The following is a 16234-nucleotide window of genomic DNA, read 5'->3' on the forward strand; positions in this document are numbered from 1 at the left end:
TTTCTTTCTTTCAGGAAGACAGAGAGAAGGGTCATAGTGTCCTTCTTGCACCAGCTGTTTCTCAAGTAACTTTAATTCAAAGTAATCAATATGCCAAAGTGGCATATTTTGGGTTGGCAAATTTTGATCCTCTACAAAACTTTTTACTATAGTAATAAAAGTTAAAGGGAAAACAAATACAATACAAATTTTATAAAACTTGGTGTCTTAGAATAAAAACAAATATAGTAGTAGCAATAGCAAATAACACCATATCACATTTCCTACCTTATGTTCACAATTTGTCTTTAAAATTATAGTAGCATAAAATGTAATAGTGCTTTTTCTTTGCACGCACCTATGATATCCTGAAAATATCTGGATATATGCAAGAATAAATATCCTTGGACCGTCCAGTATTAAAGCAGCCTTGAAATAAGGAATAATGGCTCAAGTTACTAATTACCTATGTAGAAAGACTATGCTGAGACCTTCCCCCAAATTTTCCCATATAGTTACCTTTTAGTAACTATAAGTGGCAAATAAGAAAACTGAGATATACAATTGTAGGTAATTTGCTTAGAACTAGTGTACCATTTGAAAACTTAAATAATCTGATTCCAGAGATCAGTGAGATTAATAGTGTTTTGTTTGCTTTTTTTTCCTTTTTTTTTTTTAAATTTAGTTTCCCCAGAATTCTTCAGTTTTTTTAGGGGAATGTCCAAGAAAAAGCCTTCAAAGGTCTTGAGTCCTGAAATGAAAAGTTTTAAATTAGGTTAGTAGGCGATGAGAAGTTGTTGATGATTTTTGGATAAGTCAGTGATGTGAGAAGAAATATGAGATGATTTATCAGTTACGATATATACAAGAAAGATTTAGACTGAAAAGATAGATGATTAAGGAAGCTACTAGTATTTTAATAATCTTATATACAAAAAGAATTAAATAAAGATGCTCATAATAGAAATGCTATGAACACAAATTGAATAAGAGTTATGAGAGTAGATTTTACAAGAGTTAGTAATCAATACTGGGCAGTCATCCCAATGGGAGATCTTCAAAAAGGCTGATGAAAATGTGTAACAGAATGGTGTGAGAGAGGTTAGTATGATTTATAATTAATTTTATCTACAGAAAATGTAATGTGAAGTTATAGAAATAGATTAAACAAATAAGTAAAACATTTTTTGAGTAAAAGAGTGAACCTAAGAACAGAACTTTGGGTAAAAGCCATCATTTACAGGAAATAGGCAATAAAAATGAGAAGACTTGCTAAAAGGGACAGAGAAAAAATGTTGAACCTAGAAAAAAGTGGAAAACATTACATTAATGGAAGATGAAGAAAACAGTTTAGAAAGACTTAAGTACAATGTGAAATTAGAGTTAAAGAGATAAAATTGTATGACTTCAATGCTGTAACCATTTATTCAAAGACATTTAGTAGAAACATGGTTATCAAATGCATATATATTATAGAGTCATGAATAAATACAATAAAATGTGTAAATCACTTTTTTGAATTTAGAGTACATTGTAATTTAATATTTTAATTAAAATATAAAAAATAATGTTTTTGTTATATGCACATTTTAATGGAAATATAATTCACCACTTATATTTGATATTCTTGGGATCCAAATCCAAAATCTAAAGTAGAAGAGTTTAGTTTGGGAAGGAATAAAGTAAATACTTCTCTTTAAACCCAAAAGTTTAGGAAGCAGAAACATGGGGAGTAAAAACAAAGAAAAATATTTTGAGATAGAGAGGAGAGTTGATTGCAGGAAAATGAGGAGGTGAGAGGACTTACAGAGTAGAAGCACACATTTTTTAAAAAGAGAAAGAAACATTTTGAAAAGCTCTGGAATGAATAAGGTAAGAAATCAATTCTTGCCCTGGCTGATGTGGCTCAGTTGGTTGGGCATCCTCCTGTGCACAAGGAGGTTGCCGTTTTGATTTCTGGTCAAGGGCAATGGCTGGGTTTAGGGCTTTATCCCTAGTAGGGGGCATGCAGGAGGCAGCAGATCAATGTTGCCCTGTCACATCGATGTTCCTCTCTCTAAAAAAAAAAAAAAAAAATCAATAAACTATTCTTACAAAAACAAGAAAAAGAAAAGAAATCAATACATGATGAATAGAAGAATTATAGAGGATGAGAGGGTAAATTATTTTATGATTCTTTTCTGGGCTGCTCAGTAGCTGTAATAAAAGAAGATAGGAAGTAAATATTACTGAAAATCAGGAAATAGACAAGAAGACAGAAATTTTGTTTTTGATGATACATTCTAGATTGTCTGTGAGTTTACTGTAGAAGTGTCTAACCATGAGTTAAAATTTGGCATGGAGGCAAGTGAAAATTACAACAAGAAATGATGAACTGAGTAAATAGTATCTGTTTAAACCTTTAGTAATATGAGAATGTAAAATTAAACTGGTAGGAAAAAAAAGAATAGAAATCATTTAAAAATCAATGAGTTATATGGCAACAAAGAAAAAAATTGACTTTGTGTTAGGAAGGTAAACAATTTTCAATAATAATATTGACTTCACAAGAGTTGTTAGTCAAAGTATAATGAATAGGGAAGTCAAAAGACCTAAAGATATAGGGAAAGAATAACTGTTAGAAGTGAGTTGGAAATGACAACATTGTGACTGGGAAGTTTTAAAGAATATGATTTTAAAAAGAGAGAGTAATGGGAAAGATCCTACAATATCCAAAACAATTTTGAAAAAGAATAATAAAGTGAGAAAAATTATTCTTTCTCATGAAGAGGCTTAGTATATACCTATAGTAACCAAGACAGAGGGATTGAAAGAGGGATACACACATGATTAAATGGGACAGAATAAAGATCCAGAAAATAGATCGAAGCAATTATGTCCAATTAATTTTGATAAAGGAGCAAATGTAATTCAACAGAAGAGAAAAATATGTTCAACAAATAGTGTTGAAACACTGAGGATCCATTAGCAAATAAATGTATCCTAGTCAAACCTCATACCTCTTATAAAACTTACCTCAAAATGGATTATGGACTTAAATATATACATGAAACTATAAAACTTTTAGAAAATAACATAAGAGGAAATCTTTGGAACCCAGATTAAGCAAAGAGTTTTTAGATTTGGCACCGAATGCACAATTCTTAAAAATAAAAATTAATAAATTGGACTTCATCAAAATGAAACACTTTCACTCTGTGAAATATTTTAGAGGCTGGGGAGGGACCCTGGGAGGATTGCTTCAGGCCATTTCTGGCCCATCTTGCCCAATCCCGATCCTGGCCAATCAGCCAGGGAGGGACCACAGGAGTGTTCCAGGGTGTGTCTGGCCTGTCTCACCCAGTCCCACTCAGGCCGATCGGGGCCATCAGGGCCTTCTTGGTGGGATTGGGCCTAAACAGGCAGTCGGACATCCCTCTCACAATCCAGGACTGCTGGCTCCCAACCATTCGCCTGCCTACCTGCCTGCCTGATTGCCCCTAATCACTTCTGCCTGCCAGCCTGATCACTCCCTAACCCAGCCGTGGGCAAACTGCAGCCCGCGGGCCGGATCCAGCCCGTTCGGCTGTTCTATCCGGCCCACGGAGCCGAAAGAGCTGAGGGTTCTCTTGCTCTCCCCTCCGCTCCTTTACTTGGAATTTATATTAGTTCACACAAACACTCCATCCATGCTTTTGTTCCGGCCCTCTGGTCCAGTTTAAGAACCCATTGTGGCCCTCGAGTCAAAAAGTTTGCCCACCCCTAACCACTCTTATGCCAGCCTGATTGACACCTAACTGCTCCCCTGCCAGCCCGATTGTCCCCAACTGCCCTCCCCTGCCAGCCTGGTCACCCCTAACTGCCCTCCCCTGCAGGCCTGATCGCCCAAAACTGCCCGCCCCTGCTGGCCATCTTCTGGTGGCCATCTTGTGTCCACATGGGGGTGGCCATCTTTGACCACATAGGGGTGCCATCTTGTGTGTTGGAGTGATGGTCAATTTGCATATTACCTCTTTATTATATAGGATAATATAATACATATATTTACATATATAATAAATGTATTTATTATACATATTTTATAAAGGATGTATTTTTCATATTGACCAACCAATGACAATTTTGTTAGTAAGAAATATGTAAAGACATAAGGATAATGAATGATAATAAATATTATATTTTCAGAGAGTTGTAATACTATAAGGTAAATCTAAAATGAATTATTTAAAATTAAGCTATCTAATGACTAATGGTTCGGTAATAGTGAATGAAACGAATATAAGTGCTTATAGTTTAATGTGTTAATTTTCCAGAATAGATTGATTTTTCTAATAGAAAATATGAGTTAGATAATGAATATGAGTATAAAATAGTGTTAAATTCTAAACATAACAGGTGCTAAAATAAACAATGCAATTTATTTTGTGAATTCTTATTTTTACTTGGACAGTTATGTATAAAAATAAAAGTACTACACAATAGACTTATCAATGCATTTTTCAAAATGATTTTGTGCAAGTCAAATTGTCACTTTTCTGCAAGAGTATTGCTATTAGAAGTATTTCAGTGAACAAAAAAAGCATGATATATACTGTTTTTATTTATTTATTTATTTATTTATTTATTTATTTATTTATTTATTTTTGTTAATCCTCATCTGAGGATATGTTCATTGATTTTTTTTTTTTTTAGAAAGAATGGGAGGGAGGAGGAGAGAGAGAAAGGGAAACATCAATGTGAAAGAAGACATCAGTTGGTTGCCTTCCACATGTGGCCAGGGCAGGGATCATGCCTGCAACAGAGGTATGTGCCCTTGACTGGAATGGAACTTGGGACCCTTCGTCTGCAGGCTGATGCTCTATCCACTTAGCCAAACCAGCCAGGCATACTATTTATTATAAAATATACTTTGCTATATATACACAATGTTGAATTACCAAGTAAAATAATCGCAATTCCATTTGAAACATTTCAGAAATATTTCATTGGAATAATAGGGAGGGTATTTGGTAAAGGATCTAAGATGGGTGAACATTTAATTACTCTTATAACAAAAAATTTAATGTATTAATATAAAAAACCAATTAAAAATATTAGAATGTTTTATTCTTTGAAGGAAATTGAGTATATGTTAAAAACATATATGTAAAGGGTAGAATGCATTCAGTACTATTTTACCATTTTAATGTAAATTTATGCTTACATTTTTAATTTCCCAAGAAATATTTCTGAATTTACTCATTATAAACAAATTTATTATCAATGTAATGATTTCAAATAGTGGTAGGCTATGCATATTAATTAAGACAGCCTTATTTAAATATGGAACTATGGTTTAATGAGAAAAAGAGAAAAAAATATTCCAGAAATTATGGATAATCAGTACACAGTATTTTTAATAAACAAAATTAGCTATTCATGTCTTAGTTATTCTTTGCTATAATCTTAATAATTTTTATGTATAATCTAAGTTCACTATTTTCTATCTAAAGTTGTAAGATGGAAACAAGTTTCTAAGAAAAGATGATTGATTTTATTTAAATTCCTTGATCAGGCTAGAGATCTAAGTCATCAATAACCTAAGTGAAGATTAATTTTCACTCATTCCTGATTATGAGTTGTTAGTAGAAGAACATTTAACTATAGCTAACTGTAATAAAGTCACCAAAGAGCCTTAATAACATGTTATAGCACGTAAAAATTCAAGAATATGGATAAATAATACACACACATACATAAAAATATACATGCATACTTCCAGAAACATATATACACTGAGTGGCCAGATTATTATGATCTCTGAATGCATAATAATCTGGCCACTCAGTATATTTCCTATATAATAAAAGGCTAATATGCAAATTGTCCCCTTGACCAGGAGTTTAACCAGCATGCAGGCCAGCCAACCGCCCATGTCCCCTCTCCATGGCCAGGCTGGCCAGACCCTACCCATGCATGGATTCATGCACCAGGCCTCTAATAACCTATCTAATAAAGAGGTAATATGCAAATTGACCATCACTCCAACACACAAGATGGCTGCCCCCATTTTGTCAAAGATGGCCACCCCCATGTGGACACAAGATGGCTGCCACAAGATGGCCAGCAGGGGAGGGCATTTGTGGGCAATCAGGCCAGCAGGAGAGGGCAGTTAGGGGTGACCAGGCCTGCAGGGGAGGGCAGTTGGGGCAATGAGGCCTGCAAGGGAGGGCAGTTGGGGAGGGTACCCAGGCCCTCACGGGAGGGCAGTTGGGGAGGACCAGGCCGGTAGGGGAGGGCAGTTAGGGGCAATTGGGCCAGCAGGGGAAGGCAGTTAGGGGCGACCAGGCTGGCAAGGGAGGGAAGTTAAGGGTGACCTGGCCAGCAGGGGAGGGCAGTTAGGGGTGACCAGACTGGCAGGGGAGGGCAGTTAGGAGCAATTGGGCCAGCACGGGAACAGTTAGGCGTCGATTGGCTGGCCGTGAAGTGGTTAGGGGGTGATCAAGCTGGCAGGCAGAAGCGGTTAGGGGCAATCAGTCAACAGGCAGGTGAGCAGTTGGGAGCCAGCAGTCCTGAATTGTGAGAGGGATGTCCGACTGCTGGACATGCAGTCGGACATCCCTTGAGGGGTCCCAGATTGGAGAGCATGCAGGCTGGGCTGAAGGACACTCCTCCCCTCCGTGCATGAATTTCATGCACCGGGCCTCTAGTATATATATATATATATATATATATATATATATATATATATATACACACACACACACAGACACACTGAGTGGCCAGATTATTATGCGTTCAGAGATCATAATAATCTGGCCACTTAGTGTATATCTTTGTAAGATATTGGCTTATAAGACATTTAAAATTATTTTACGAATGTGTCAAATGTACATTGCTTTTCTTGAATATCTAAATTATTTTAATTTACTTAATTTTGCTTGTGTGGTTTGCCCACACACAAATGCTTTCTGCTGCTTCTTCCAGTCTAGAAAATGTTTGAAGATCAATTTCGAATTTTCTTTGATATAAAATATGTCTCATTCTTTTTGCCTCTAATCTTGTCATCAGACTTGTTCTCTGCCCTGCCCCAGCACAATGCCAGACCTCCAAGCTCTTGACTCATGCAGGAAAGAATTCAAGAATGAATGTGAGTGAGAGTCTGAGTCCAAGTGAGAGTAAAAAGTTATATTCAGACTAGAGGCCCGGTTGCACGAAATTCGTGCATTGGGGGGGGGGGGGGGGGGTAGGGCAGGTGTCCCTCAGCCCAGCCTGCAGCCTTTCCAATCTGGGACCCCTTGAGGGATGTCCAACTGCCCGTTTAGGACTGATCCCACTGGGATCGGGCCTAAATGGGCGGTTGGACATCCCTCTCACAATCCAGGACTGTTGGCTCCCAACTGCCCTCCCCTGCAGGCCTGGTCCCCCCAGCTGCCCTCTCCTGCAGGCCTGGACCCTTCCCAACTACTCTCCATTGCAGGCCTCCCCTCCCCCCCAACTTCCCTCCCTGCAGTCCTGGTCCCTCCCAACTGGCCTCCCCTGCTGACCTGGTCTCCCCTAACTGCCCTCCCCTGCTGGTCTGGTTGCCCACAACTTCCCTCCCCTGCAGGCCTGGTCCCCCCCAACTGCCCTCCTCTGCTGGCCTGGTCACCCCTAACTTCCCACAACCGCCCTCCCCTGCAGGCTATCTTGTGGTGACCATCTTGTGGTGGCCATCTTGTGGAGGCCATCTTGTGGTGGCCATCTTGTGGTGGCCATCTTGTGTCCACATGGGGGCAGCCATCTTTGACAACATGGGGGCGGCCATCTTGTGTCTTAGTGTGACAGTCAATTTGCATATTACTCTTTTATTAAATAGGATAGAGATAAAGAAGCTAGAACATATTGCTGTGAAAGAAGCAAAAGTACATGTTCAGTAGATGAGGGTGAACTCGTGAGTGTGTTGTACAGTGGTCAGTCAGTTCCTGAAATTTTATGTGGCTTCTTTCTGATCTTTATGGTGCCAAGTTTTGACTCCACCTTCTGCTTGGGAGAAGTGTTTCGTTCCTAATATGGTTGGTCCCATAAGTGTCATGGTGTTGATCTCCCTCAGCTCCCCTTCTATTTGTGGTGTCAGTGTCTATTATGATGGTATAATGAACTTTGGAATCAGTTCTGGTCAATTTTTCCTCCATCTTGGATTAATCTGTTTTTAGCCAGTCCTTGTGGTTGACTTCTGCGACGGACCACCCAAAGCAGGAGTAGTTTGCCATAACCTGTTTTCCTTTTGATCATGTGTGGAGGTGGAGGCTCTGACAAGAGGATATAGCAGCTTATCTGCTCCTACTTTCTCATTCTCCTGTCAGGAGTTTTTCCCAACTTCTTTCTATCTTGCTGCAATCCCTTCCATAGTTTCCACGTGATATGAAACCCCCATATGAAATCCAACTTTTATAATACACTAGCTAAACTTTAAAAAGCCATCAACAAAACCAGAAAGCCCACTGCATGGGAGAACATATATGCCAACGTTACTCCGATAAGCGTTTAATATCCAACATTTACAGGGAACTCATACAACTTAACAAAAGGAAGATAAACAACCCAATCAAAAAATGGGCAAAGGTCTTCCTGTGTGTGTCAGAGTAGCAGTGGTCCACGCTGAGCGACCCAGATGCCCGGCTGCATGCTAGGGATAACCGAGTGGGAGACAGCTGCTCCCACGGTGGCAGAGATGCCCGACATCAAGCTCTTCCGGAAGTGGAGCACCTACGATGTGCAGATCAATCACATTTCCTTACAGGATTACATCGCGGTGAAGGATAAGTATGCCAAGTACCTGCCCCACAGCACCTGGCGCTACACAGCCAAGTGCTTCCGCAAGACACAGTGCACCATGGTAGAGCGCCTCACCAGCTCCATGATGATGCATGGCCGCAACAAGGGCAAGAAGCTCATGACCATGCACATCGTCAAGCATGCCTTCAAGATCATCCACCTGCTCACTGTCAAGAACCCCTTGCAGGTCCTGGTGAATGCCACCATCAACAGGTCCCCGGGAAGGGGAGGACTCGACCCGAATTGGGCACACTGGGACTCTGAGGCTATAAGCTATGGATGTGTCCTCTCTGTGCCCTGTAAATCAGGCCATCTGGCTGCTGTGCATGGGTGCCCACAAGGCTGCCTTTCGGAATATCAAGACCATTGCCAAGTGCCTTGCAGATGAGCTTATCAATACAGCCAAGGGCTCCTCCAACTCCTATGCCATCAAGAAGAAAGACGAGCTGGAGCGTGGCCAAGTCCAACTGCTGATCCCTGGCTGTGGCTCTAATAGGCCTGTCTGCCTTCTGGGCAGCACCACCTGCAAAAACAAACAAACAAACAAACAAACAAACAAACAAACAAAAAATGGACAAAGGACCTAAATAGATACTTTTCAAAAGAGGACATACAGAAGGCCGAGAGACATATGAAAACATGCTCATAGTCACTAATCATCTAAGATGCAAATCAAAACGACAATGAGGTACCATCTCAGACCTGTCAGAATGGCTACCATCAATAAGTCAACAAATGACAAGTGCTGGCGGGGATGGAGAAAAAGGAACTCTCATGCACTTCTGGTGGGAATGCAGACTGGTACAGTCACTGTGGAGAACAGTATGGAGTTTCCTCAAAAAATTAAAAATGGAATTCCCATTTGACCCAGTGATCTCACTTCTAGGAATATATCCCAAGAAACTAGAAACACCAATCAGAAAGGATGATTTCTGTGTTCATATCAGCACAATTTACAATAGCTAAGATTTGGAAACAGCCTAAATGCCCATCAGCAGATGAGTGGATTAAAAAACTGTGGTACATCTACACAATGGAATACTATGCTACTGTAAAAAATAAGGAACTCTTACCATTTGCAACAGCATGGATGGAACTGGAGAGCATTATGCTAAGTGAAATAAGCCAGTCAGAGAAAGATAAATATCACATGATCTCACTCATTTGTGGAATAGAATGAACAACATAAACTGATGAACAAAAACAGATCCAGAGAAAGAGAAGCATCGATCTGATTGTCAAACCTCAGAGGAAAAGCAGAGCAGGGCGGGGGTAAGGGGAAGAGATCAACCAAAGGACTTGTATGCATGCATATAAGCCTAACCAATGGACACAGACACCAGCGGGGTGAGGGCATAAGCAGGGAGGGAGGGGTAATGGGGAGATAAGGACACATATGTAATACCTTAATCAATAAAGAAAAAAAAAAAGCAGGTCCACACTATGAGCTAATTCAAGGTACGGTTTTCTTGAAAATGAATAGTCAAGGTACCTTTTTTTTTTTTTTTCAACTTGAGATATGTCCAACACTTTGGATAATGGAGTTAATATTTACCTTATTAAAATAAGACAAAAATAATCATAGTTTTAACATGCAAGTGTTTAGAGATCAAAATTCTTACAAAATTTCACTGTCAATAACACCAACTACCATTTCATGGTACTTAACAAATTGAAGAAAAGCCTAGAGAAGCAGAATTTATAATGTTTAAATGGAGCGGAAAGTGGTGGTGGGATATAAGGGGTCAATGGGAAAAAAAAAAAAAAGGGACATATGTAATACTTTCAACAATAAAGATTTTTTTTTAAAAGTTTATAGTTTCAGCAGTACAAAAAGCTTATAATTCCTTCCAAGGTGCTTGTTTTTTCACAATTTAGTAAAGGATCAACAAGTACCTTTTTTTTTTTATTAAGGTATTATATGTGTACATATCTTACCATTGCCCCCCAACAAGTACCTTAATATTTTCCTTTAAATAAATATATACTCTGCCCTGGCCTGTGTGGCTCAGTTGGTTGGAGTGTCCATACACTGAAAGTTCCTGGGTTTGATTCCCAGTCAGGGCACATGCCCAGATGAGGGCCCCAATGTGTGTGGGAGGCAAATGATCAATGTTTCTCTTTCACAGCAATGTTTCTCTCTGTGTGTCTCTCTATCTCTGTCTCTCTCCTTCTCTCTGCCTCTCTAAAAACAATAAAATAAATAAATAAATAAATAAATAAACACTCTGAAATATTTATTTATGCAGATTGTTTTTATTTTAAAAGGAATTCCAAGTATAGCTTTTGATAATTGTTGGTATTTAAAAAAGAATTATTTTCAAATATTCTTTTCTGTTCTAGAAATCTATTCACTATATTTTGTATGAAAATGTTGATGTAGGCAGCTCGATAATAATAATTAAGGAAGGGAGCAAAGAAAATCAGACATTATTAAGCATAGTAAATTAGTGAGCATGAGCCCTCTTGCTTCACTAGGAAGTTACAGCTTCACACACTCCCCAACCATCCACCTGTGGGTTCCCTGAAAATCATTGGGGGAAGTGATAGAAAAACAAAGGGTAGGTAAGCACATATGCAGTAGAAGCTAGCATTATGACCATAGAGGCCTGTCAGTCCAGCCTGGGGAAAAGATCAGATTGGATAAGAGGTACAACCCTGTAAGATCTAGGAAATAGATTAGTTGTGGTGTGGAACCATCCAAATCCTACACAAGCTTGGGAAGTTAATTGGTAATTTTGAATAAGCATTTGGTCCTTCCCAAGCCCAAAATAATATATCCCAGATAACAGATAGACAGTTCTCTATTCCCACCCATGTAATACACACTTGCCCCATTCATCTGCACATTCTTTCCAGAGCAGCCATGTGGGTTTAGCAGCTTCCTGCAGCCCAGGGGTTGTTCAGACCTGAATATGGACCCCAGCCAGGAAAACAAGCTAAGCACAGTTTACAAACCATTTGGCGATAAAGTCTAGACTGGTGCTATTTAGAACAAATAGCACAGAATCTTTGCACCTCAGCCTTTGTTTTGGACTTAACAAAGACAAGATTGAACTTTTACCATTGTGACACAGATAAAGATGAGATATTGGGAATTAGTGGTAGCCTTCCATTTCCACCCAAATGAACTTTACCACTGAACCACATCCCCCCATGTGTGAGTCTCCCAGAATGCTTTTCTTGGAACTATGTTAAGGAACACAATTTCCAACAGTAATAGTACCTAACATCTTTTATTATATACATAATTTTATACTACTAAATGTGTCTATTTTAATAACATAATTCCCTAAAACTTGTGTGAGTAGTATGTACAATATTCATGTAAAATTATTTTTAAAAAGGCACTTTAGACTTTCCAAAAAGGCAGCAGACTAAGTGGAAGCTACACTGACACTCACTCAGGACCAAACTGGAATTACAAACTGAAATGTAGAAAAAAACATCCTGAGTAATCAACTGAAGACTAGCGGGAGAGAACCCTGATAACCAAGGACAGAAAGTGGAGACCACATAGAGAATGGTAAGAAGGGCAGAAGCAAGAGAGGGCTTTCCAGGCTCCCACAGATAGCAGCTGAAGTTCTGGAGGGATATCTCAACTGTGTAGGGTTCCCACTAATAACTGGGGTCTAAACCCCAAACTTCGCTTCCCAGGCCATAGCACCAGAACTGATAAAGGTGCCCACATAACATCTGGTTGAAAAAGCAGTGGGTTTACTGTCTGCCAGGGAGAGATGGCTGGAAATGCAGGCACCCTAATAAAGGGGCAACACAAAACATTTTGGGTGCAGTCACTCATCTTGCCCTCTGGCAGAGGGAGAGCAGAGTGGACCTGAGCTGTGTAAGGATATTCCAGGGTTGGAATTAGAGCTCTGGCGGCAGCTGCTTGATTGCCTGTGCTGAGTCATTCCACCATACTGCAGAGGACATCATTCTCAGGTAGACCTTACCTTCCAGGCAACTTTTGCCTAGGGGGAGAAATAATTGCCCCACCCTGTTGGAAAAATACTCATCCCATCCTGTGGAGTTTCTGAAGCCCATTAAGAGACTGAGGATAACAATTAGCCTGCAGGCAGAAGCAATTGCCCCACTCTGTTGGAACCTCTCTCCCCACCCTGTGGAGTCTGCACCTTGCAGGGATCAATAGCCTGAGGCTCATTAAGACTGAAGATAACAGACTGTAGGCAGAGGCAGATCTCTGGAGGCTTTCAGTCTTTTTCTGACCTCTTTCTGTACCTGGAGCTAGGAAAAGCAGACATTGGGGAACATCTTTGACCCTTTCCAAAGGCACCCAGCCTCAGCAGAGTGAGCCAAAAGCTGTGAATTTCTAATAGATCCAAAGTGTACACAGGGACAGCCACAAATAGTGTATAACATTGTCCAGCACCAGAAACTGAGAGTCATAGCATATCTACCCAAACAGGCAGCCAAAATGGGGAGCCAAAAAAAACAAGGCCCAAATGAAAGAATAAGAGAATTCTCCAGAAGAAGAGCTAAATGAAATGGAGATAAGAAACTTATCAGACATGGAGTTCAGAATAATGACAACAAGTATGCTTAACAGCATGAGAAAAGACATAGAAACTATGAAAAATGACCAGACAGAAAAGAAGAAAGACATAGAACTAATAAAAAACATGTTGGAAGGAGATTAGGAGAAGCCAATGATCACGTCCTTTCATTAGAAGATAGGGGGAAAAAATCACTCAAGCAGAGAACCAAAATGAAAAACAAACAAACAGGAGGACAGCTTAAGGGAGCTGTGGTACAACATGAAACATAACAATATTCACCTCGTAGGAATACAAGAAGGTGAAGAAAGTGAACAAGAGCTAGAGAACCTCTTTGAAGAAATAATGACCGAAAACTTTCCTAACCTGGTTAAGGAAAAAGTCATGCAACTTCAGGAGGCTCAGAGAGCCCAAGCAAGAAGAACACAAACAGGCCCATGATCAGACACATCATAATTAAAATGCCAAAAATTAAAGATAAAGAGAGAATCTTAAAGGCAGCAAGAGAAAAGCAATGTGTTACTTACAAAGGAGCTCCCATAAGACCATTAGCTGATTTCTCGTCAGAAATTCTACAGAATGGAATAGTATGAAGTATTCAAGGTAATGAAAAGCAAGGATCTAAAGACTACTATACCCAGCAATGCTATCATGCAAAATAGTGAAATAAAGAGCTTCCCAGACCAAAAAAAAAAAAAGGCTAAAGGATTTATCACCACCAAACCAGCATTGCAAAAAATGCTAAAGGGACTGCAGTAATGAGAAGAAATATATAGATAGAGAGAAACATGGTCATATATAATTAAAATGGCAATAAATAAGTACCTATCAATAATATTAAATTTAAATGTATTAAATGCCCCAATCAAAAGACATAGGGTAGCTAAATACATAGGAAAACATGAGCCAAATATATGTTGTCTAAAAGAGACCCACCTCTGCCCTAGCTGATTTGGCTTAGTAAATAGAGCATCAGCCTGTGGACTGAAGGGTCCTGGGTTTAATTCTGGTCAAGGGTACATGCCCAGGTTGCAGGCTCAATCATCCTCTCTTAAGTCAATAAAAAATATATTTAAGAGACCCATCTCAGAACAAAAGACTCACACAGGATGAGAGTGAAGGGATGGTAAAAATATTTCTATATAAATAGAAACAAACAAAAGAAAGCTGGTGTAGCAATATTCATATTTGACAAAATAGATTTCAGAATGAAGGCCATCAGAAGAGACAGTAAAGGACACTACATAATGCTAAAGGGATTGATACAACAAGAGGCTATAACCCTGGTAAACATATATGCACCTAAGATAGGAGCAAATAAATATATTAAAAAAACCAACTTACAAATAAAAACAAACAAACAAACAAAAAACTTATGGAGGACTTTAAGGGAGAGATTGTCAGCAATACAGCCATAGTAGGACATTTTAACACCCAGCTGAGTCACTGGATAGATCTTCCAAACCAAAAAAATATATATATATTAATTAATAAGGAAAGAGTAACTTTAAATGACACACTAGATCAGATGGATTTAATTGATATATACAGAATATTTCACCCCAAATTTGCAGAATATACATTCTTCTCAAGTAAACATGGGTCATTCTCAAAAATAGACCACAGGTTAGGACACAAAACAAATGTCTACAAGTAAAAGAAGATTGAAATCGTATCAAGCATCTTCTCTGATCACTATGGCATAAATTAGAAAATAGCTACAATAAAAACACTCAAAAAATTCAAGCACAAGAAGGCTAAATAGCATGTTATTAAAAAATGAATGGTTTACCAATGAGATCAAGAAAGAAATAAAAAACTTTCTGGAAACAAATGAAAATGAGCACACAATAACTAAAAATCTCTGGTACATAGTAAAAGCAGTCTTAAGAGGGAGGTTCATAACACCACAAGCCTACCTCCAAAAAGAAGAACAATTATGAATAAATTATCTAACTGTACAACTTAAAGAATTAGGAAGAGAACAACAAGAAAAGTCCAGAGTAAGTAGAAAGAAGGAAATAATAAAGATCACAGAGAAATACATTACAATGAGACTAAAAAATAAAAATAAAAATAAAAATAAGTAAGTAAGTAAATAAATAAATACAAATGTCAAGGAAACCAAGAGCTGGTTCATTGAACAGATAAACAAGATTGATGAATCTTTAGCCAGTCTCATCAAGAAAAAAAGAGAGAGGACCCAAATAAATAAAATCAGACACAAAAGGGGTGAAGTAACCACTGGCACCACAGAAATAGAAAGAATTAAGAAAATAAAATAAAATAAAATAAAATACTATGAAAACTATATATCAACAAACTGGATGAAAAGAGGAAATAAACAAATTTCTAGACAAATATAATATTTTAAAATTGAATCCAGAAGGATCAGAAAACATGAATATGCCATTAACAACTGATGAAATTTAAGCAGTCATCAAAAACTCCTAGCACACAAAAGCCCAGGTTGTGAAGTCTTCACAAAAAATTTTTTGTTTCTTTTTAAATATTTGTTATTAATTTTTTTTCTTAGAGAAAGAGGAAGAGAGAGGTAGATAGAAATATCAATGAGAAAGAAACATTGATCAGCTATCTCCTGCAAGCCCCCTACTAAGAAATGAGCCTACAACCTGGGCTTGTGTCCTGACCAGGAATGCAACTGGTGACCTCTTGGTACATGCAACAATGCGTAATTCACTTAGCCACACTGGCCAGGCATCACTGGGGAGTTTTACCAAATATTCAAAGAACCAACACCTATTTTCCTCATATTATTCCAAAAATCCAAGAGGAAAGAACCCCTCCAAGTTCTTCTGATTAGGTTAGCATAAGCCTAATTCTAAAACCTGATAAGGACACAACAAATAAAGAAAATTACAAGTCAATAACCCTGATGAACATAGTTGTTAAAATCCTCAACAAAATATTAACAAATCAGATTCAGCAATATATTAACAAGACCA

General features: G+C 38.5%; 1 pseudogene across 1 annotated transcript; it reads left to right on the forward strand.

Annotated features, from left to right (window-relative positions):
• The first annotated feature begins 8531 nt into the window (after window positions 1–8531).
• LOC308244080 (small ribosomal subunit protein uS7-like) lies at window positions 8532–13709 on the forward strand (annotated as a pseudogene). Its single transcript has 3 exons — window positions 8532–9250; window positions 11233–11315; window positions 13558–13709. The product of its transcript is annotated as a small ribosomal subunit protein uS7-like (transcript).
• The last annotated feature ends 2525 nt before the right edge of the window (window positions 13710–16234 follow it).

The sequence above is a fragment of the Plecotus auritus genome, assembly GCF_963455305.1.
Source record: "Plecotus auritus genome assembly, chromosome: 3".
Taxonomy (NCBI): Eukaryota; Metazoa; Chordata; class Mammalia; order Chiroptera; family Vespertilionidae; genus Plecotus; species Plecotus auritus.